This window comes from Lissotriton helveticus, chromosome 2_1 (assembly GCF_964261635.1).
Source record: "Lissotriton helveticus chromosome 2_1, aLisHel1.1, whole genome shotgun sequence".
NCBI classification, from domain to species: domain Eukaryota; kingdom Metazoa; phylum Chordata; class Amphibia; order Caudata; family Salamandridae; genus Lissotriton; species Lissotriton helveticus.
In genome coordinates, this window is record NC_136059.1 from 1934115138 (window position 1) to 1934139838 (window position 24701).

Below are 24701 nucleotides of genomic sequence, written 5' to 3' on the forward strand. Positions count from 1 at the left end.
TTGACAAGAGCAGCCTGACTGGCAGTTTTGTTGATCGCTTCGCTATGAGTGTTGAGCGTTAGAGGTGCTACAGTGAATCACCATTGATTTATCCACCCAGGTTAAAACCTTCGTTAAAGAGTTCCCTGATGTTTTCACTTCTGAACTAGGACTACTTAAGAATTTCCAACATAAAATAAAATTGTAACCCAATTCCAAACCCAAGGCACACAAAACGAGGCCCATACCTCAGCTTATGTGGGAACCCTTAAAAAGTTAACTGGCCAGACTACAGTCCCTACGTGTTATACAACCGGTGGATTGCACCGCATCGGTCGCACCTGTGGTCATCGTAAGAAAGCCTATGGGAATGGCATTAGATTATGTATCGACCTCAGAGTCCTTAATGATAACATCATCATTGAAAGACACCCACTTCCACGCATCTACGAGGCTTTAAGTACCATGGGAGAAGCCACTTGCTTTAGTGTACTAGATCTTTCTAATGACTACCATCAGGTAGAATTACACCCCGACTCCAGAGAATTAACTGCCTTCACCACTTCGCTTGGGTCATACATGTTTCTCAGAATGCCGTTCGGACTCACCTCAGCGGCAGCAGTGTTTCAAAAAATAATGCAGCACATACTTGACGGGGTCCCCAAAACCATGTGCTTCCAAGAGGATGTCTTGATCTACAGAGCAACACCAGATGAGCATGACTCCTCTATCAGGACAATCCTCAAGAGATTCAAGGAGGCGGGTCTTACACTGAAAGAAGAAAAATGCCAAATCGGGGTGGGAACCGTTGAGTACTTTGGGCACACCATATCAAGGGACGGAAAAAGCCAATGCACCCACCACCAAACAAGAACTATTATCCTTCCTCGGTCTTGCAGAATACATGGCCAAATATGTTAAGAACTTTTCTGATATTTCCAACGATCTTAGGGAACTCACAAAAAACATACTCCTTTCAAATGGCATGGGGTGGACCAAGCTGCTTGTGATAACATTAAAAGAAACATATTAAATGGCCCTCACCTATGCAACTTTGACCCTTCCAGGAAAACCATACTAACCACTCACGACAGCAACAAGGGCTTAGGCACAACTCTCTCTCAAATTATCAGTGAGAGAGAATACATTGTCGGCTTCACTTCCCGCACCCTGAACAACTCAGAAAGAAACTACTCTGTGGTAGAGAGGGAAGCCCTGGCCTGCTTCTGGGCGATTAAACATTTCAAATTCTACCTGTGGGGGATAAGGTTCACAGTTCGCACCGATCACAGGCCCCTCATCTTCATGTTCAGATCTAAAGGTTAACAGCAAACCCAGAATAGCTAGATGGGTACTAGGCCTGAAAAGCTTTGTTTTCAAACTTGAGTATGTCACTGGTGACCTCAACACTGCAGCTGACTTCCCTTCGAGGGGATCATTGGACCTGACAGAAAACTTTGAGACGTCTGAATTCCCCATCTTACAGGTTCACTCCTCCACAACAAAGAAAGATGAAGGGATCGAGAGCATGACCCAAGACGCCACACTTAACGGATATACTCTTCAAGGATGGCCAGCTTCGCGCAAAAGCGCCAGCCAAGATCTAGACAAATTCTGGGAAATAAGACATAAATCAACTTGAACAATGATTACATATGGAGAAACAACAAAATCATTCCTCCGGAAGGATTGAGAGACAAAATAATAAACTTGGTCATGAGGGCCATCTAGGGAGAAGCCTAACAAAAACTAGACTCAGAGAGCACTATTGGTTCCTCAACATTGACTCTATGGTTGAGAGCAAAGTCAAGAACTGCACTGCATGCGCCAATAGTGACAAAACTAAACGCACCCAGGTGGCACCTCTTTTCCCAGTGTCCATTCCAGACAAACCTTGGGAAAAATAGCGTTGGACATCTTCTGCCCGATCAATAAGAGTGGTGTCACTAAAAGATTTGCATTTGTTCTAACTGATTTTCACTCACACTGGGTAGTCATCAAAATGGTACACCAAACAACCATCGGATCCCTGATCAACTTCCTGCGAGACACCTTCATCACAGAAGGCATTCTGGCCACCCTGGTAACAGACAACGGCATCCAATTCACCTCGGCAGCCATGTACAACTTCCTAACCAGTTTAGCCATAACCCACAAAAAAACAGCTCTGTACTGTCCTCGTGCTAACGGCTTAGTCGAAAGAGTAAACAGAATGGTAAAAGAGAACATACAACTAGCTTGTATCAACCACCTACCTGTTGAATGCTCTATTCAAGACATGGTCTCGGCATTTCACACCACCCCCAACCTGGTCACAGGCATATCACCCTTCTAATCACTCAGGAGAAGAAAACCCAGCACTAAATTCTTCCCCAACAGGATCGGAGGAGGGGAGGTAACTGCACACTCTCATGACAATGCCAAACCCAAAATAGCTTCCCACCAAGCCAACTACAAAGACCGGTATGACCAAAAGCATGGAGCAAAACACCTAGAATGGTATGTAGGTGATTGGGTAGCCGTTAAAAGCCCCATACTAGCAGGGGATCACGAATCTAAGTTAATGAACCCAGGAGAATAGTGGAGGTCAAAAACAAAACTGTGGTCCTTGAGAATGGGAAAATTGGAGTATGGACCGGTTGGCTAAATGCCCCAACACAGAGGACACCACTCATGGAAACCCCCTGACAGCTGGGGGCCCTGGAGACCCTGCCACCCTTCCTAGGAACTGTACCAGAAGATCTATTGTGTCACCCAGATGGCATAACGACTTAATTATGCAATAGTGTCGTTTTTCTCCTTTGTTGTCTATGGGAGGAAGATGTGCTATAATTCCCTGACTTGACTTAGTATGTATACTGGCATTTTCACATACCTGTTGTGGTCTCTCTGCCCCATCCCTCCTTCCACCTTTTGGAATGTTCCTACGGTTGAGCCAGAGGCTGCTTTGGAATATTGACAAGAGCAGCCTGACTGGCAGTGTCGTTGGTCGCTTCGCTATGAGCGCTGCACATTAGAGGTGCTACAGTGAAGGCCTGAATAAAGAGACTGAATCTTCACATACCTGTTCCAGGCATCTTTGTAACAGTGTGCCAAACGATACCTTTCGCTGTACTGAATCTCTATGGGTTCCTGTATTTAATGCAGTTTGGATAACAGAGATGGTCCCAGCTTCCTTGTAACAGCAGTCATAGTGCCCCTCCATAAAAACGTGCCATGGAATGATCCAGCTAGTTACCGTCCAATCTAACTGCTTGACACTGCTGGGAAGATTTACAAAAAGGCAGTCCTCTACAGGATGGAAACATGGATTGGGGATAATAATCTGCTGTCTCCGCTCCAGGCCAGCTTCATGAAAGTCCATAGTACAAGCGACCAAGCATTGAGATTAGACAATATATGTCTCAAACAAATTGTCATAAAAAATACAACATTGTATATGACTTTCATAGACCTTAAGACAGCATTTGGCTCATTCAATAGAGCTATCTTATGGCTGTTTCCCCACAATAAATATATTGTTCGTGACCTTGTTGAGACTGTACAGCAACTACATCAAAACAGCAGAGACTCAGTCAGGTAGGGCATGAACAGAGAACTGACACCCAACTTTGCGACAGAAAGTGGGGTAAGGCAAGGTTGTGTCTTGCCACCCTTTCTATTTAATATCTCATAAACGTTGTGGGCAGAGTGTGTCAAAGCTTAAGTTTGGAAGTTGCCCAAATGGGGGGGGGGGATAAAATTCCAAAATTACTCTACGCAAGTGACGCGGTCTTCCTTTCCTGCATCGAACTGGCAATGCATAGATTATTTGGCTGCTTCAAGATCCACTGCACCAAGCAAATCCTTGTGATAAATTCAATGAAAACTAAATTCATGATAGTGAATTGCAGGAACTCCCTGAAGACTACATTTAAAATATAGGTCAGTTGCCTGACCAGAGTCTATTTAATTGACTTCCTGGGGATCAGATTTGATGATAACTTATCTGGGTCCGAGCAAGCATCCAAAAGCAAAGGTACCCTGCTCCATTATAGTAATACAGTACACAGATTTGTCCTCAAGTGTGGAAGGAGACTAGTTGCCCTAGAAATACACTCCGATCAAGTGAAAGCTGTGGCAGCTAGCACAATTGGCACTGATGTTTGGGGATGCAAAATCCTTCAGGAACACGGTATGGTGGAAAATAAATTCTTACTCAATCTACTTTGTGTGGGGCCTACAATCCCAATGGATGCCCTCAGACTTGAACTGGGCATGAGGTCAATGAAAACACTTTTGGCTTTTAAACCAATTATATATTGGGTGCCAATCTGGACAAAGCCCAACTTGGAAATTTATCGAAAAGCGGTCTGTGAATTATGGAAAAGTGATACTGAGAAGTTTCTACCCTGGTACAAACATAATTTTAAGACTTACCAGATTTTAGCATGCAAAGATTGATGGAACAACCCAGAGACAATGACCCTGACAACAGTGCAGCTTCTCAAGGATAAATATTGAACATACATCAGTTCAGCAGCAGGAGGCCATTTGCTTACTCAATATCGAACAATCAAACCACCTGCGTTATTCAAATTTTATATGGACAAATTTGTTTTCAGTTATGAAAAGATCACTCTCTATTAAATTTCAGCTGAGTATTTTACTGATCTAAACAATTACCAAAAAAATGGCAAAGCCTGAGGCAGCCTCTACTAAATGCGATTGCAAACAAAGAGAAGAAGAAACCATGCTTTTTTTATGTTCCATTGTGCCAAATCTTTATCAGCAAGTGAAAAATATCTTAGGCCGCAATTTATTAAACTATAAAACAAGGTATTGTAAAACAACCATGACATTTTGTCTACAGGCCGATAAAAAGTTTGTCGGCCTGGAAATTAATAAGGGGCACCATCCAAAGAAGATCAGCATCATCAACTAAGTCCTATAAAGCACGCACATGAAGGAGGAACAAAGAGGGTTAAGAACAAGCCTTACGTGGAAGGTGCTTCCTGTGGAAATATTATGCATAATATTTTAAAAGCTGTAGGGCCATATGTAGGTAATCCAAATTTACCGATTCTAAAATACCGAATTTTACCGATTCAGTATTTCAGAATCGGTAAATGGTATGTAGGTATGGATTCGGTAAATTATACCAAATCGGTAATATTCGGTATTTACCGATTCGGTATTTACCGAATCGGTAAATCCCATTCATTCCTATGGGCCTGGAGGCCTGGAGGCCTGGATGCCCATAGGAATGAATGGAAATTACCGATTCGGTAAATACCGAATCGGTAGTATGGGGAAGGCTTACAAGGGTGGCAGGGTGTCACATTGACACCCTGTTGCACCCCATTAATAGGTCATGGGTTCACATGTGGCAGACATACATGCCCTAAGGGCATGTATGTCTGCCACATGGCACTTTTGGAAAAGCACAAATTTGCTTTTTCAAAGGTTTTCAATATTTACCACCAACTTTTAGTTAATGGTAAATACCGAATCCTTAACTCAGAAATGCACTCACTTGAGTGCCCCCTACATTACGGATTCGGTAATTTACCGAATCAGTATTTTAAGGATTCAGTAATTTACAGATTCCTTAAATTACCGATTCAGTAAATTACTGAATCCTTAAATTTGGCCCCTCTCAAATGCCTAATACCGGTCAGTAACGGCTGAAATTCGGTAATTTCGTCCGTTACCGACCGGTATTGGGCTACCTACATATGGCCAATGGTTTGTTGGTATAGAACTTCTTTCAGAACTAATCTCAAATGGCAGTGAGTTTTCAAGTCTGGATATATAATGCGTTTTAGGCTGATTCGGGCAAATGTGCCATGGACTTATTAGTATGCTAGTGAAGCCATTAGCTTTCAACCATTTTATTCAGATGTGATGAATTGATGATCATACTACTAGATACACTTCAGCAGAAACTCAGGGCAATTTATTCACATTCTATACGTGATTGTACCATGTTTACATGCTATTTGGCAGTTAGCAATTTTTATAGTTCGCTATGCTGAATATTTGCCTAGGCATATTGTATAGTGAAGCCCTAGTGTAGGAATTTTGCTGATCGTAAGTATATTAATGTTGTGGATTTCAAACTTCTTTTTATAAGTATGCTAGTATTTATTGTAATTCGATGTGATGAATGACTGATGAAAGCACTGGATTCATGCACTTGGTACTTTAGTAGTCAGATTGGATAGTGAAACGCTAATGTATTAACTTTGTGGAATTTAAATGTATCAGTTTCATAGATTTTTACTGACTTTTTTATATTCTATGGCTTATATCTATGAGATGAAACAATACACTTTACTTACTTACCATCATTTCTGTGTGGTACCTATTGTACCATTTATGTGACACTATAAACAAAGCTGTAGTAAAAGAACCAAGATATCAAGGTTTCAGAGGACATCTGAGATCTCCAAAGCCTGCACCCATAATATACCCTTGTCAGACACGCCCATGCAATCTGAATTGTAGAGCTTTACCTCAAACAGACAAAGATTCCATTTGTGTGGTATTACATAATTGTTGTGGTTGCTGGGGTGTCTGAATGACTTGTGTATCTAGCGTAGAAACCCTAGTCACAACCTTACTGCTCGATTCGTTTTTTTTGTGAATGAGATTTAATCTTACAAGTCACATATGCACTAGGGGTACAGCGCTGAATTGAAGGTTATACGTTTTTGAACATTAACTAATTCATGCAAATGACTTAGGGCCTGATTTAGATTTTGTCAGATGGGTTAATCTATCACAATGGAGTTTATCTTTTTTGCTGCTGAAAGGGTTCAGCTTACCTTTTTGCTGCCACTCTTTTCAAGTTATGGTTCTTCGGGTTGTGGTTGTATTTTTGATTGATTCTTTGTTTCTTATTAATATATTGTTTCTTGTTTTCTTTATTTTTCACCTTTCTAGAGTATGCAGTTTTTTGCCCTCCTCTTTGTCTTCTTTTCATCATTTCCTATACTTTCACCTTTCAGTGCTCTTTACCGTAGGCCAATTGCCTCTGTTGGTGAAGTGACCAGCGAGGCAAAATCTACAAGAAGCCATTCTTTCTGGATCTTTAGAGAGCACAGAGACACAACCACACACTTGGTCCCTTTAACGGCAAAGAGGCTGACCTTGTAGATCCACACTTCTTGTGTTCACACTATAAAGACAAGCATACCCATTACAGCACATACGTGCATTCACCCTGCATGACACACTGTCCTTCCGAGAAACACTCTGCACAGACCAAGATACACATATTTGCATTGCCTGACTCATTTCCCCTCCCCTCCGTGCTTCATCCACCTAGCCTGACAGACCTCCTACATGTACAACACAACCTTCACACTCACACTTCATGCATAGACGCAACTGCCTGAAAAGACTGACGTGCTTTGCAGAGACACATACCCCTAGACATAACAACCTCACCACAGATACAAGCATACACCCTGAAGACATATTCACCCACCCGCCAAACACACGTTGTCTTCAGGCATACTTACATCATCCAGATGTGCTCCCTTTAATGCACACTGACTCACTGCAGACACTGACCGCGAGTCCCCGGATACACACACTTCTCTCAGCCACTCTATCCTGAAACCTGCAGACCTATGTACCAGCAAACCTGCTCTATTAGACAGCCTGACCTCACAAACCGAATTACCAAAGGTACAGTCGGCTGCTGTAACCGGGGGATGAACGCAGAGAGGTAAAGGGCGATCTGAACAAAGTGATGGAAAGGTTTGATTGTCAAACTCTCAGCCAGAAAGAGATCATGCATACTCAGTGCTTTAAATAGGCCGGTACTCACCGGTACTGAGTACCAGCACTTCTAAATTTTCTGTGCTTAAGTGCCGGAACTTCTCTTTGTCCTAAGAGAGTACAGGTACTCATGGGAATGTGAGCCAAGCTCAGTGAAATTGGCATTTTCAAAAAGAAGCGCAACACAGCTGACAACGAGTGGATGCGTTTACGTGAAGCATTCTGATCGAATGCTAATCTCACCTTACAATGTGTTAATTGAGCGGCTTTCAGAAGACAATAATTCAAAGCTGGCAGGACGTTTGGGAGGGGGCCGACTCACACTGTGATTACTGACACAGTGTCAGAGGCGCAACTAGAGCTAAGAATTTTTTTTCGGGGGGTGCTAATTCTCCCAGCAATAGGCAGAGTGGAGCTGCTGGGGCTCTAAGAAGGGGTGAAAAACAACAAAATCTCTCTAACAAGTTAATGTTTTTTTAAAGACCTGTGAAGTAGTTGGGTGCGGCTGTGTGTGTGCCCGGGAAGCTGTCTCAGCCGGGCTGACACACGCGACGAGGAGGGTACCTAGAAGCCCTTTGAGCCCAATGGGTGTTGCGCGCCTGCACAGTGTCCACTTAGGCTTTGTGGAGTGCATAGAACTGTACGTGTGTGAGCGGGGCCTGCTAACAGACATATTTAGTTACTTTTTAGGAAATCTAAGAGAAGGCTTCCTGCTGGCATAGCAGAGTACATACAGCAGCACTTGTCTGCAACCAGACTGAGGAGGAAGGTGGCGATAGCAATGCTGTAGCACAGCACGTGGGAATCAAGGTTTATTAAAGGGGCAGCAGCGAATGTAAGAGTTTCTAAAGTACATGCACTGAATGCCCTGTCTGCATGCATGAATGCTTAAATGGGTGCCCCTGGCCGGATCCCTTTGTGTCACCCATAGCTCCACCCCTTAGCCCCACCCCAAGCCCCGCCCAAGTCCACATCTCAATATGCGAGTACTTGCACTTATTTGTTTCCTTTTAAAGCACTGTGCATACTTTCGGACAGTGCAAAGGCCGCTTTCATGGGAGAGGTGAAGAATGCAGGGGAGAGGACGATGTTCTGCAAACAAGTTAAATCTGGGTGTAAAACATACGTAAATGAGGCAAGTATTTCTTCTTGTAGTCTTTAACTCAGTACATGAAAAATAATGACAACAATGGAATGATCTGTTATAGGCAGAGGAACTGCGTTCATAGAGGAGCCTGAGGAAGTGAATGTGATAATGCAACATAACAGACCTATAGGGACGGCGTCTTGATGAACAAAACAATACTTAAAAGTTTTGGTTAAAGACTGGAGAATGGAATAAGATGAACAAAGAGATGGTAATCTACCAGAAACGCTACTGGCTGTCTAACAAAGGAAGTGCCTGGTAAAAGGTATGTGGGAGGGGAAGGGCTTTAAGTGGGATGAAAAAACTGGGGGTCCCTCGAAGGGGCGTGGTCAATGTAGTTAAGGGCGTGGCTTAACCCCATCCACTCTCCCGTCGACCAACAGCTGTCGCAAGCACTACCTGGCTAGTGCTGCGCATGTCCTTTGGCCAACGCGCCCCGCCCACTCTTTGAAACCGCCGCACCGAAGCGGCATTCGCACCGCGGTTAAGCATTTAAAAACATGTAAGCTAAAAATCTGTGTTTAGCACAGTGTGCCGCCCGACTTGTATTTTGCTGTTCCTGTCATTGTGTCCAGATATATGTTACATCAAGTCCCATCATACCAACAAGTCAGGAGCATTGGCTTTGTCAATGGTTCCTAGTTGCATAAGATAAATAAGCGGCAACTATGGCTTGTATATAATATTGAAAAAACTTCCACTTAAAGCCCTGGTGACACCATGACAATGTTGCTGCTCCTGAGTTTCAATAAGAGAAGGGACATCCAGAGAGAAAATGACTCTCTTTAAAGGATTTCCCTTCCTCTACAACGCTCACCACGCACACATCGATGTGCCTATTGTCACTGCAGTCCGGAAAAAAAAACGGACCGCCTGTGCCAGGGCACAAAACAGAGCCAAAGAGAGACTTGTTTCGAGGCCCCCTTAAAAAAACTGCAGGTGCTCAGGCCCGTTGATACCCGGCCCACTTAAAGCCCTGGGGAGAGGTTCTACACTCAGGCTGCAAGCGAGGCCCAAGCCACCTGCAGAACGAGCACTTCATGGGGACAGTGGAACCAAACCAGATAGATTTGATCCCTGCAGCAAACACAGGCAACCCTCGCAGAAACACACAACTTGAACACAGACACATCCACTCACTGTGTGAAACTTATTATACCAACACCTGGTCCCTGACCAGGTCAGAACAGAACGTCAGGCATCCACTATTAGCAGCTGTAGGCTATTATCCAAGAACCAGAGTGAACCAAGAGCACAGAGCAGGGACAGGAGGGAATGGCTCAGAGGACCACGAGATCAAAGATACCTGGAGCAGGCTGTCAGGCAGACAAGGTAGGGCCTAGAGTCAGGAGACACGTGAGGGCCAGGAGGGAGAAATGCACTTCTGACAGAAGCAAATGGCGACAGCCCCCATTCACACACCCGCCCCACCCCGCAATTCAGCTTGATAAAATCACTGTGGTCAAGCAGTACTGTCTCTGTCCCTCACAAGCAACATCCATGATGATCTCTCTGTTCAGTGTGCTCATTATGACCTCATTTTGGACAATCTGCTGTCTCCGTACTCATCCTCGAGCTCCTCGACCAGCAGCAGCACAAAGCAAACTCTTTAGCCCACACTCAGGCAGTTTTCATCAATAAAGAATTCATTTGCATGGGAGAGGACTTTGTCCTCCTCCAGGCCAACACGGTCCTAGGGATCAGTCCTCCAGTCCCAGTCCTTCACATATTTCCTCTAGTATTGGCATTTGTGAAATCCATTCTGATTGACTGTGAGCACCTGGTTCATTCTTGTGTAATTTAATGTCGGATTGCCCATTGGACTTACTAAATATTAAGACTTCTTTTCCACAAGGTTATTCTACTTGGCTGTGCCGTTGGGCAATAGGAATTTCCCATCCCTGTGTGGTCTCCCCATCTATCTCAACCACTCACAAATTCAAGGGTTTTTGCCACATTCCTCCTCTCTTGCCTCGGATTCATGCAGTTAATCAACATTTCCAGCACCAGTGTTTTCACTTTGGTTTGTCAGTGCCCTCGTGTTTAGGAGTACTAATTGCCTCACTTATACAAATAGTTTGAGGGCAGATTTTCAGGCCTGCCATCTCACAGGGTGATAGTTTCATGTCAAATCACAGCCACAACCCTTGTACAGAAGGTGTTCCAGCTCAGATCATCACAGCTGGGCTTCATTTGAACCCACTCCTTGTTATAGGACCTGATACTAGGTGAGTTCCCAAGTGATGGAGGGGCTTGCTGTGGCTGTTTAGGAGGACTGGGGTCCAAAGTCACACTCACCCACCTTTGCCAACATCACACAACCTCCTCCCTGTACTTGGCCTGGCATTCAGTCCGCTCGCGGAATTTGCCTAGTTCCAAAAATGAGGAACAAAGTTTTCTCCTTGTTTGCGCATGCCAACATTAAGTTGGCGAGCGCGAGCAAGGAAAATCTTACTCCAGACCACCTCCTGGCGAGATATCTCAAAGCGGGCAGTCACAGTTGGCTGCAACCACTCGTGTTGAGAAACCTTCAGTTCACGTTGAGGAAGCTGCCGCGCGAATAGAACATCTACTCGAGCAGCAGAAAGAAGCAGCGCCCTCTTGTGCTGCACGTGGTGCTGCTTGTGTTGATTTTCCAAGGCAGGACAAACACCTGTCACTAAAAATCAGCTCGACATAACGCACTCTGCCACTTGTAGAACTCCGAGTAGCACAGCAGAGTTGTTTGGTCACTTCGCGGAGTTCCACGTAGGTGAACTCCGCAAACCCTGCCCAAGCCTACCCTGTGCACACTCATGATGAAAAATGTTTTTACGTTGACAGATGTGGATTTTGGTTTTGCATTTCTAATGCATAACCTCCAATAACTCAACGTATTAATTTGCGTTCTCACTTTCAAGTGATATACGTTTGTGTTTATTGCATATTTTATTGTAAGGAAAAAAATCCATTATTATTAACGAAGGAAGCCCTTATTGTTTCAGATACATGCCCGGATTTATGCTCATTGTTCTCTCTGTGTTACCTGGCACTGTAAACAATACATTTATACTTTTACTTAAAATAGAACGTAATGCTCCTGCATAGCTTCAAATAATGTTATTTCTCTGTTCTATATTTAAAGGTCATTTAATTTCTTTTTTCCTTGTGGACTTTTAGTTATCTTAACTCTTCGCAAAGTAATCTGAAAGGCAGTGGGTTTCCAATATCTAAATTACTGCTCCCTTAAGTTCCTTCCATTAAGATTATTTACGTTTTTGCATACTTTCAGTGTCAGGAATACATCTAATTAATGAGTCAGAGCACACTTAGCAAACTGCAAAATCGTAAACACCCTCGACAAACTGGGTTTTTACTGGATGTACCAGAAAGAGCTATGGGAAAGAGTTCAGCAGGTGCGCAGCTTGCACCAAAAAATGTAAGAATATCTTGCAGGATCTAAAAGTGCTGATAGGAGTTCATCCTATAAATTTAGCCTGCAGAAAATATGGGCCTTCCGCTTGAATTCCTCTGCGCCTGATAAAACATAATTTGAACATGCTCTATCTATTTATGGGAAACAAATCAAGGGCAACCACTTATAGCCACGGAACCCACATAATTCCTACCAAATGCAAACCCCAGGAATGTATACCTGAATACAGGGTCCCACATAGCATTCTGGGGAGAGGAGCTTTCCAGACTCCTGTCTGAGGAAAACTGTGTGCCAGCCTTGTTAACAAGAACTGTAAAGTATGACATTGACTGGACAGAGATTGGCAGTGGTCTCCAGCATATGTCCTTCCCTCTTCCCTATCGCTGCTAATCATTTCCACCCTATCCCTGTTTCCCACTTGCCTCAAATAAAGAAGGGGCGTGCATTTGGTAAGTGTCCAGGGCCCTCATTATGAGTAACCCTGTAAATGGGCTGGAATTTCCCCACCTCCGGAGTTATCGACACAGTAACACCTAAAGAGGGTAAAATCTGGTCCATTAAGAGTTGGGCCCTGAAGGTCCATGAAGAAATAAGGAACTACCCACAGAATCAATAATTTAAAATCTGATTGCTCCAGTAATTCCTCATTTTTGGCTGGGCTTTCACCCAGAGATTTCGGCTGCTTTTCTGATCTGAAATCTCTGGGTGAAAGTTAAGAAATTAGCCGTGTTCTAGCGGATCTCATAATTCGGATGGGTCTGGATAAAGAGGCCACTCGTAATGAGAGCCTTGGTCTCCAGTCACACCAGGGCCGCTTTTAGCACTGGAGAATCCTGATGCAATAGTCTTCATTGGCACCACCCAATGACCTCCTTCTCCACAGGTTTCCTACCTCCCACCAGATAGAGTGCTCCTCATCTACTTCTCACATGTATTTCATTTGTTTTATAGTGCTACTCATACTGGTGTAGGGTGTCAGAGCACTTAACATCAAACACATTATACAGAAACAATGACTCATACTAGTGTAATTCAGTGTATAGGAAATTCTATATAAGATAATGGGGACTACAAGGTGTAGGAGTCACATGTTATCCATACTGTAGGCAGTATATTTTAAGAGTTTGTGGTCTAGAGAAGCACATACTCAGGATTTAAAACGTAACTCAGTGGTTGAGGTTGGTCTTACTAGTAGGAATTTAGTTCTACCCAAACACACACTTATTAGCAACATTAGGAGAATGAAATACAGGGGGGGAGGGGCGGAATAAACATTCTAACATATACCCTGCAGTTTAAATGGAGCTCTTTGATGAACGTTCATGGCTCTCTGAGCTATATTAGAACTGCAAGTAACGCCTTTTTCGGAACTCAACTGGACCATTCCAGAAACCATCCTAAAGACCTTTTCAAGATAATTAAAAAACAAACCTCCTCCATTCCTCAACATCCTATAGATATCTCCACCAAATGCTGTGACGAGTTTGCTAAATTCTTTTCAGACAAAATAGAAAACGTAGAACTCTCGCTGGTCCCCCTACCCTCTTCTCCCCGCACAAAAGATCCTACCTCTAATGATGGCCTCCACCTACACCCCCAAATAATGGTGCCCTCTACAGCTCCACCCACTCAGAATACCAGAACTCCATCGTCAACCACCTTCATCCAAAAGAAAATGCAGCCTAGTCCAAATTTGAATATATATAGCTGAAAAGGAAGTCTGCAAAATACTTTCATCCATGCAGGCTTTGATCGGGTCTAGGCTGGATTATGCCAATGTCCTTTACCTGGGCCTGCCAGAGTATTTGCTGCAGCGGCTCCAGGTTGTGCAGAATGCTGCCGCGAGAGCCATTTATGGCCTAAATAGGCGAGCCAGCGCGGCGGGTCTTTTGCAGACCTTACATTGGCTACCTATCCGCAAGCAGATTGCCTTTAAAGCATTAACCTTGGCCTATAAAGCCCTCCATGCTGTGGGTGCGAAGTATCTCCAAAGGAGACTTGCCTTCTATCACCCGGCCCGCTCTCTCAGATCAGAATCGCTGTTCTTGGCGACGGTCCCGCGTGTAAAAAGAGCCCGTATCGGAGGCCGCTCCTTTGGACTGCTAGCGCCACAGCTGTGGAACTCCCTGCCGCTGACACTCCGGGGAGCCACTAGCCTACTTGCTTTTAGGAAAGGTTTAAAAACCTGGTTGTTTGCCCTTTAGGTTTTATTTTATTTTATTTTATTTATTTTTTTTTTTTATTGTGTCTTCCACTCTGTTTTTATTACTGTGTTGTGTTATTTCATCGTAGGTCTCAATATTAAAGCGCCGGGACACTCTTTTTGAGTAGCCGTGCGCTATATAAAAACAAATATAACATAACGTAACATAACATGAAGCCAACCTCCCACCTCTGTGACCCTCTCCCGTCCTCTCTTGTTCAAAATCTCAGAAATATCTTTGCTCCATCCTAGACCTATATCATCAACTCCTCCCTATACAGTGATTCCATGCTGGCCTCTCTTAAACTTGGGGAAATCACCCCTTTCATCAAGAAGCCCAATGTCGACCCCACCGACCTCAACAATTACAGACCCATTACCAATTCAATTTTCATAGCTTTATTCGACATCAGTCATAAAAGCATTTCCACCTAACTCTATACAATAAATACTAGATCTAATACACAAAATTTAAAATAAGTATTAAACAAAAAAGTCAGTCGAATACATTAAGTAATTATAGCATTTTTAAGAACCACCTTAACTTTTGCTCACAAGTCAAAGCATTAAAAACATAGTAGCCGAGATACCTCACAACATTTTTCCTAGTAGGGTGCGTGTTCGAATCACCCAGGCCCAGGCCAAGAACTTTGCGACAGCGATTGCGAACTGTGGAGAACAGTCCGTATCCAAAATTCTGAGTGCTATAGCTTGGCTACGCGTCCCTAAATTAAGACAAACGGGTCTTATCCATTTGTGACGCGGTTTGGCGTATAAGGGGCAGCAAAACAATACATGGGAGACATGCTCAGCATGCTCCTTACAATGGTAACAATGCTCGTCCCAAGATGTAGACCATTTCTTTTTGAACACATTTACTGGGAGTGATCCAACTCTGAATTGAAAGTACAACTTCCTGTCGTACGGCTTCTCAATCAGATCCCAGTACGCTTCATACGAGGAAGCCATTTTTAGGTCCAGGGAGCGCCTCGTTAGCGAAGCGTTGGTCCCATTGGCAAAAGTTCTAAGATTTACCATCTCCCAGTACATTTGTTTCAGCCTGATCTTTGAGGGGAAACACGAAACGTCAATATTACCCCATAGATGATCTAATTTTAGTTGTTTAAATACCCCCCGTAATTCTTTCAACCAGGCAATTTTATGAAAGCGATCAACTTGAACAACGTCAGTCAATGCTAAAGCATAGTGGGCTAACTCTGGGGTCACCATTAGACGTCTCCAATACAGCAGTGGGCGCAACCTCGCTAAATCCGCGATGTTTTTCCTGCCAAGGTCTAATTTTAAGGGGATGGTTGGCGTACTTTGTGGTACCCCTGCCAGCCCGCGAAGGAACTTGTTTTCTGCAGTAGTCAGGTTTGTTAGGTCACTGAGGCCCCATAGTTCTGAACCGTATAAACTAGCACTAATAACTTTCATGTGATAGATCTCGAGAACACAGTTTACTGGTTTGGTAAGAGAAGCTCTATGTTTTAATGATAATGCTCCTGCTAGTTGTCTAAACTTTAATACAGCAGTATCTATATGTGTGTTCCATTTCAAGTTTCCCTGTAATGTTATTCCAAGGTAGGTGAAAGCATCTACCTGCTCAAGGGGGATACCTTTGAAAGTGATAACGCCTTTAAACAACGAACGGCGGTTCATACACATAAACTTTGTCTTACTGGTGTTCAATTCTAAACCTCGAGAATCACAGAACTCGCCAAATGCGTTTACCGCCTTTTGGAGACCGCTTAGTGTACGCGATAATATAAGCGTATCGTCCGCAAACATTAGTACGGGAACATGTGAGCCAGCTATTTTGGGGTCATCGGAAGGGGACCTCTTCAGGAATTCTACTATACCATTTATATATATCGAAAACAGTGTTGGTGCTAGAACGCAACCTTGCCTCACCCCACGCTCTACGGGGAAAGGCTCGGTTACTTCTCCCTGAGAGCCCCATCTAATTTTGGCGTAGTTATTTTCATGCAGTCGTACAAGGAGAGTGAGAAGTTCTTGGCTTATCCCTGCGTCAACTAGGACCCTCCAAAGCTTGTCCCTGGGAACCAAGTCAAAAGCTGACTTTAGGTCCACAAAGACAGCATATAGAGGGCCGTTATTTAGAATGACGTTTTTCCAGTACAGGGCAGTGAAGTAGAAAACCTGGTCGATGGAACTTGTCAGGGGACGGAACCCCGCTTGATATGGTGACAAGATGTTATTTTCCTCTATCCATCCTTCGAGCTTATTCTGCACCATTCGTCCCATCAGTTTCTGGGCTGAATCTATGAGACTGATGGGTCTATAATTGCTGGGGAGGGATTTGTCACCTTTTTTAAAAACTGGGATGATTTCCGCTCCTTTCCAGGACAAAGGTACTTCACCACCCATCGCCACTGCATTTGCAAGCCAAGCAAAGTATGTACACCATGTATTCCGATCACTTAGGTAGACGTCTGCTGGTATTCCGTCCATACCTGGTGCTCTTCCCCTCGTTACACAGTCAAGGGCTGCATCTACATCATTTTCATTAAACACATTATGCTTGTAGAAAACAGCCGGTGGCAAAGTAGCACAAGCCTGCGACTGATTTTGAGCATATTGAGGTTCGAAGAATTCTATCCAGTTATTGATAGCAACATGGTTTTGAGGCGGGGCAGCCAACCCTTCCTGACCCCACTTCAATATGGACCAGAATAGCTTCGAATCTTTAGCCGCACATGCAGTTTTGAGCTCACTCCATAGTTCCTCGTCCCATAACCTCTTCGCCTGCTTTTGTGTGTGTCTATAAGTATCCCTTGCTTTCCTGACTGTGTCGGCGTTTCCCGATTGAAGCTCTCTACTAAGGTTCTGGCGTGCCAGTCTACAGCTTTTGTCATACCATCCCTGTTTACTTTGGTGTTTTTTGCCTTTATTATGGCCTACTGGTTTTAGAAAAAATGTTTGGAGTCTACAAAAAAGTTTTTTATGAGCCTCCATTAAGATGTCTCGGAAGTTAGAGTTGCTTGTGAGTAGTTTTATATTATTTACTTCCTCTCTTACTACTCTCTTAAGTTCATCTAGCTTCCCCTCGTCCTCTACTAACTTCCCCCATTTTAATTGCCGCTGATTATTTGAACATACTAAGTCCAAAGTCACCCTCTCTTCCTCTATGCTTATCCCCCTTTCCTCCAAATAGGACTTGAAGGCCATACACAATGGGTTATGGTCGCTTTCCATTCTTTTTACTACGGTCATATCAATCAGTTTGTTCCAGACCCTAGTATCTATCAGAAAATAGTCTATTCTGCTAGATGCCCGACCGTTGTCAAAAGTGCAATTCCCATCCCGGTCCGAAAATGTGCGACCATTTACGGCTCTGGCTAAGCAAAGGCTCTTCACAAAAGGCTCTTCACTTGAATAGCCACCGTGGTCCATCTCTTAACTGCAGCTATCTCAAGTTGGGGGATTCCCCATTTACTATCCTCTTCCTCAGCTAAAAACTTATCCTCTTGACCCAAGGGTTCAAAAGTAGTATTTATGTCCCCCCGACAATAATAAATTGTTCTAGGGGCAATGATTCTAGCTCTTGTTCGAGGACCGTTATTACATCTGAGGTTTTTCCCCCTCTAACTCCCCTAGCATATATGTTAAAAAGGGCTAGCTCTTCACCATTGTTCCATCTAATATTAACTGATAGTATATCCCCAGTAGGGAGGGATCTTTGCTGGATTTTGCAATTCAGCGACTGGCGAACCCAAATCAGCAAACCTCCTGATGGGCGGCCTTTGCCATTTGTCACTGCAGGAATAAAAAAGTTAAGGTAACCAACCCGATGTACAGGGCTTTGTGACCATGTTTCTTGGAATAATATTATATCATGTAGGTCGATAAAAGCACACCATTCAGGGGATGTTACTTTATTCGCTATCCCAGCCAGATTCCAAGAAATAAAGGTCAATGATGGATTAGATATGGCGAGCCCTGGCTGACCTAATCTTGGGGGATTGCTTGTATTTATATTCAGCTGTGTGGTTTCTACTGCTAGAAATTTTGGAGAGATGCCGATGGGATCATGTAGGTGAGTCTCGGGTACTAGATCACTGCCATTACACCGGACTAAACTACTATACCATTCCAAAGTGTCGGCCCCCCCTCCCTGTTTTTACTATTGGGAGCTTCCTTGTGGTTGGCTGTCTGGGTCGGAGTTTGATATACGAGTCAATCGCAATCGTTTAGGTTAGATAAAGCTGCAAATCTATTTTCTAAGTTAACACCCCAGTCGCAGCTTTGAACACCCCCACCCACACCTCCACCCCTTCTATTAGCCACTGTAGTCAATTTGGTTCTCAAGACACTTGATTTAGCGATAATGCCTCTTCTGCTGTAAAAGAAATCGAGTGTTAGAGGGATGATTTCTGCTGTTCTACGTTGAGGGGGCAAAAGATTTGGTAGGATATCAGGCAGTACTTCTGGCCCCCTAAAATTAAGTACCACACAATCACCTTCAAATCTTTTGCGGCTACTGCCTATCCATTTCACTCTTCTGGCAGTTAGTAGTTCCTCTGAGAGTTTATGTTTACCCCAATGGGTGATGTACATATTATTGGTTAGCCAGTGTAAAGCTTTACTTAAGAGTGATTGAGAAGACTCGGTCTGGCTAGGTTTCAGGATTAGTACATTAGCTAGAACCAGGATCAGTGGGGATGCTTCTACATTTAACTCCACTGGACCTGGTTCCGAAGAAGGATCTTCCCCAGTCCCGTTAGTTGTTAGCGGATCTGATGTGTGAAGTGAGTTTACTGTTAAGCATGGGGTGGGGATATGGGTGAGTCGGAACCACCGACTCCCCCCCCTCTCCAGTTCCACCTTCCCTATGTTTAATTTGCTCAATTTTATCCACCACCTGGTTAGGTATTTCTCCCATATTTTCATTTGTGTTCAACAGGAGGCCCTCAAGTTTGTGAACTTTATCAGTTAGTTGGTCAATCTTAGATAGCAATGGCTTAATTATACCCCTCATTTTTTGGTCAAACATTCCCATGAGTTTCTTGATGTTGGCCTCATCCCATAACATGCTGCCCTCGTCCTCAGCCCCTACATCCTCTGTATTATTTTTCCTAGGTGGAGTCGCTGGTCTCTTTCTACTAGAGCGTAATCCAGCACGCCTAGGTTGTCCCTTTGTGGTCACTCTAGTCACCCTAGGCGCAGGAACAGGCACAGATTTGGGGGAGCTATCCTCCACGATTTCAAAGTCCAAATCTGTGACATCATCGTCAACCTCGTTTATTTTACTCAATATAACTGGTGACGAAGCATTATACACGGGGCTATCAGTACTAGTCTGGGGAAGCACCCCTACCTCACTGGAATCTTCTACTTCCTGCAGATTATCTCGGGGTTTACTCAATATAGGAGGTAACGATACATTAGGAGCGGGGCTATCAGTATTAATCTGGGAAAACACCCCTACTTCACTGGAGTTGTCTAGATCCTGTAAATTAACTCGGGGGGAGTCAATTGGGATTTTGGTAGGTGTTAGACTCAGGCCCAAGGAAGACCTTCTATCATTATTTATCTTGGCGACCACTTGGACTAAATAGTTGTCCATGGTGTTTGAAGGGGCAGTACATTGTTTTTGTTTAGACATACCTATAAGAACACTCCACAATCACAATGACCCAAATTAGATGTCAAGCCTGTTTGCCAGAAGTCACTACTTGCAAAAACTTTTTGACCTCCCCTTATAATCGTTAATAGGAGCTATGATACTTCATGCTTATCACAAGAAATTACAATCACTCACAAAGATGAAAGGACAGTGTTCCTGGCCCAGTCCAGTCTCTGCCAGTCGCGGACTGTCCCGCCCTTGTCCCGGGCTTCTACCGGGACGCCCCCGCGCAGCGGAAAAAGCTACTCCAATTATAGAAGGGAGGTGTTCGGGGGCGGGGCAGACAGGGAGAGCGTCCAGGTGCAGGTGATGACAGCGCAGGGGCTCCTGGGCAATGGAGTCCCTGTCCCTCACCTGGCGCTCGCAGCCCTGGTAGTCTTCTCACAGCCCTGGTCTCTGGTCCACAGTTCGAACCCCAGCAAAACGAAGCGCCTAGACAGGCGGACGATGCGGGACCCGCACAGCGGGTTCCGCGAGGTTTCTCGTTGGATAAAGGAGTCAGGAGCAGAGGCAAAAAGCTGCAAACAGACGGCACTCCTACAATCAAACGGTGAGGCGTCTCCCAACAATTGCAGGGGGAGACAGGCACCTTTCACTCGGTGCTCGGGGGGCGGGGCAGACAGGGAGAGCGTCCAGGTGCAGGTGATGACAGCGCAGGGGCTCCTGGGCAATGGAGTCCCTGTCCCTCACCTGGCGCTCGCAGCCCTGGTAGTCTTCTCACAGCCCTGGTCTCTGGTCCACAGTTCGAACCCCAGCAAAACGAAGCCCCTAGACAGGAAGACGATGCGGGACCCGCGCAGCGGGTTCTCCGAGGTTTCTCGTTGGCTAAAGGAGTCAGGAGCAGAGGCAAAAAGCTGCAAACAGACGGCACTCCTACAATCAAACGGTGAGGCGTCTCCCAACGATTGCAGGGGGAGACAGGCACCTTTCACTCGGTGCTCGGGGGGCAGACAGGGAGAGCGTCCAGGTGCAGGTGATGACAGTGCAGGGGCTCCTGGGCAATGGAGTCCCTGTCCCTCACCTGGCGCTCGCAGCCCTGGTAGTCTTCTCACAGCCCTGGTCTCTGGTCCACAGTTCGAACCCCAGCAAAACGAAGCGCCTAGACAGGCGGACGATGCGGGACCCGCGCAGCGGGTTCCGCGAGGTTTCTCGTTGGCTAAAGGAGTCAGGAGCAGAGGCAAAAAGCTGCAAACAGACGGCATTCCTACAATCAAACGGTGAGGCGTCTCCCAACCCATTACCAACCTCCCCCTACTTGTGAAAACCATAGAAAAATGTGTCCTCTCAATTAAACAAACACATTGAGAAATTCAACTTACAAAACACTCCAATCCGAATTCAGGAAAGGCAGCAGAACAGAGACTGAAATCCTGAACATCACTGATGACCTACATAGATCACTCGATGAGGGAGATGCCGGTCTCCTAATCCTCCCTGACCTCTCAGTGGCCTTTGATACCATCAACCACATCAGTTTTCTCAACACCCTCTCCCAACGGGCTGGCATCAGTGTTACTGTCCTACAATGGTTCTCCTCCTACCTGAACAAAAGATCTTACCTAATCAAACTAAACAATTCCACATTGACAGCAACATTAGTCAAACAAGGAGTCCCCCAAGGTTCTATCCTAACCCCTTCCATCCTCAACCTCTACATGGAAACCCTCACCCTGATCTTGAAAAAAGTCAGGATTGTCCACCATCTTTACCAAATGACACCAACAACTATCGCTTCACTTAAAAACATCCATCACCTCAACAACATTCTCTCCTTGATACCCATCTGGCTCAACAACAACTATCTTAAACTAAACCCCTCAAAAAAATGAACTCTTACTCATACAGCCTAAAATAAATACCCACCCCATCCACAAATGGTTCGACAGTTCAACCACACTAAACTGTAAACTACACATATCCAACTCTGTTAAATCTCTCTGCATCACTCTCAACAAAAGCCTGAACATAGAGCATATGAACGCCTCAGCAAGAAGTGCCGCACTTCTACACACTAAATCACATTTAAAAAATCAAACCATTTATCCCCTCTGAAGACCTAAAGACCGTAATCAAATCCCTTGTCCTCTCCAAGCTGAACTACGGCAACACAACAGTAATTCGCTCTTCAAAAACCCACTATTGCCAATGAAGTCCATACTCATCGCAGCGGCTAGATTGCTCTCTGGTGGGAGACATTTCAACCGCATCACTCAAACTCTCAAGAAACATAACTGGCTACCAATTGAAACAATAAGTATATTCAAAACTGACTGCATAACACACAAATCCCTCTACTCTAGAAAACCAACCTACTTCACTAACAAACCCACTAAAGCAGGCCTGAAAAACCTTCTACGAAGATCCAACACTCTTCTCCTCATCCCTCCCAAATTCAAGAGAACCAAATCTTTCACCCGATCCTTCTCGCGGAACTCCCCTAGAATTCGGAATGCCCTTCCTGAAGATGTTTGTGACACCCACTCCTACTTTGACTCCAGGAAAAATGTAAAGCTATCACTTCTCAACAAATTCCTAAACTCACCCATCTAAATGACTGTGTTCGATCTGGTATACAGTCACAATATCGAGTAAAAAACTATAGAATTGCATTCATATCGAGTTAAAAATATAGAATGGACAGAATATCGAATGGACACAATATAGACAACAAAAATATCGAATGTAATGGACAAAATATCGAATGGACACAATATAGACAACAAAAATATCGAATTTGAGGTAAGTAAGTTAATATCGATTTACATGAATATAGAAAGTCAAAATATCGAAGTATTTAATATAGATGTAAAATATATAAATTTTTTAATAACATCGAATTTTTTAAAGAGTTTTTTATGTTAGTATATATGTGAAAAGTGTATATTTATTTTATAATTTATTTTAAGTAATGAATTTTATGGTATTTAATTTTCGCGTAATTTAATTCTGTAGCGGTTGTGGGTTTATAGGGGAATAGGGTGGTAAGTAATTTAATTATAATTGATTAAATGTTTTAATTTATTTATTGGTATTTATCTTGAATTCATGTTTAATTAATTTTTAATTGTAATTAATTAAATTTTAATTGGTAATTAATTTTTATTAATTGATTAATTGATAATTATGTTAATTTTATTAATGTATTTTCTGTAGCAGGTTGTGGGTTTATAGGGGAATAGGGTGGGAAGTAATGTAATTATAATTGATTAAATGTTTTAATTTATTTATTGGTATTTATCTTGAATTAATTGTTAAATAATTTTTAATTGGTAATTAATGAAATTATAATTGGTAATTCGTTTTTATTAATTGATTAATTGATAATTATGTCAATTTGTTTTCTGTAGCGGGTTGTGGGTTTACAGGAGAATAGGGTGGGAAGTAATTTAATTATAATTGATTAAATGCTTTAATTTATTTATTGGTATTTATCTTGAAATAATTGTTAATTCATTTTTAATTGGTAATTAATTAAATTATAATTGGTAATTAATTTTTATTAATTGAATAATTGATAATTATATTAATTGTATTTATTTACTGTAGCGGGTTGTGGGTTTATAGGGGAATAGGGTGGGAAGTAATTAAATTGTTATTAATAAAAAAAAATATTTATGTATTGGTATTTATTTTTAATTATTTGTTAATTATTTTTCATTTGCTAATTAATTAATTGTAAATTGGTAAATATTTTGTATTAATAGCTATTGGTTATTAATAAATAAGTTTTATTTTTATTTGAATAATTAATATATTATATTACATTTGTAATTATTTTTAATTAATTTTTAATGGCGAATAATATTTAATTGTTTTATATTAATATATGAAGTATTTACTTTCCCTACTGTTGCACTCATTGGAGTGGGAATAGTAATTTTTATCCCTACGCTATCCTACGCTTTCTATACTGTTGCACTCTCTGGAGTGGGAATAGTAATTTTTTCCCCTACGCTATCCAACGCTTTCCCTACTGTTGCACTCTCTGGAGTTGGAATAGTTACTTTTACCCCTACGCTATTCAACGGTTTCCCTACTGTTGCACTCTCTGGAGTGGGAATAGTAATTTTGACCTCTCCGCTATCCAACGCTTTCCCTACTGTTGCCCTCCCAGGAGTGGGAATTGTAATTTTTACCCCTACGCTATCCAACGCTTTCCCTACTGTTGCACTCACTGGAGTAGGAATAGCAATTTTTACACTCCCGCTATCCAATGCTTTTCCTACTGTTGCACTTTCCGGAGTAGGAATAGTAATTTTGACCCCTACACTATCCAATGTTTTCCCTACTGTTGCACTCTCTGGAGTGGGAATAGTAATTTTTACCCTCCTGCTATCCAATGCTTTCCCTACTGTTGCACTCTCTGGAGTGGGAATAGTAATTTCTACCCCTACTCTGTCCAACGCTTTCCCTACTGTTGCATTCTCTGGAGTGGGAATAGTCATTTTGACCCCTACGCTATCCAACGCTTTCTCTACTGTTGGACTCTCTGGAGTGGGAATAATAATTTTTACCCCTACTCTATCCAACGCTTGCC

General features: G+C 43.2%; 1 protein-coding gene across 1 annotated transcript in view; it reads left to right on the forward strand.

Moving 5' to 3' along the window:
* Positions 1 to 24701, forward strand: part of INPP4B (inositol polyphosphate-4-phosphatase type II B) — a 1970577-nt gene that overhangs the window by 343690 nt on the left and 1602186 nt on the right. The window lies entirely within an intron of this gene.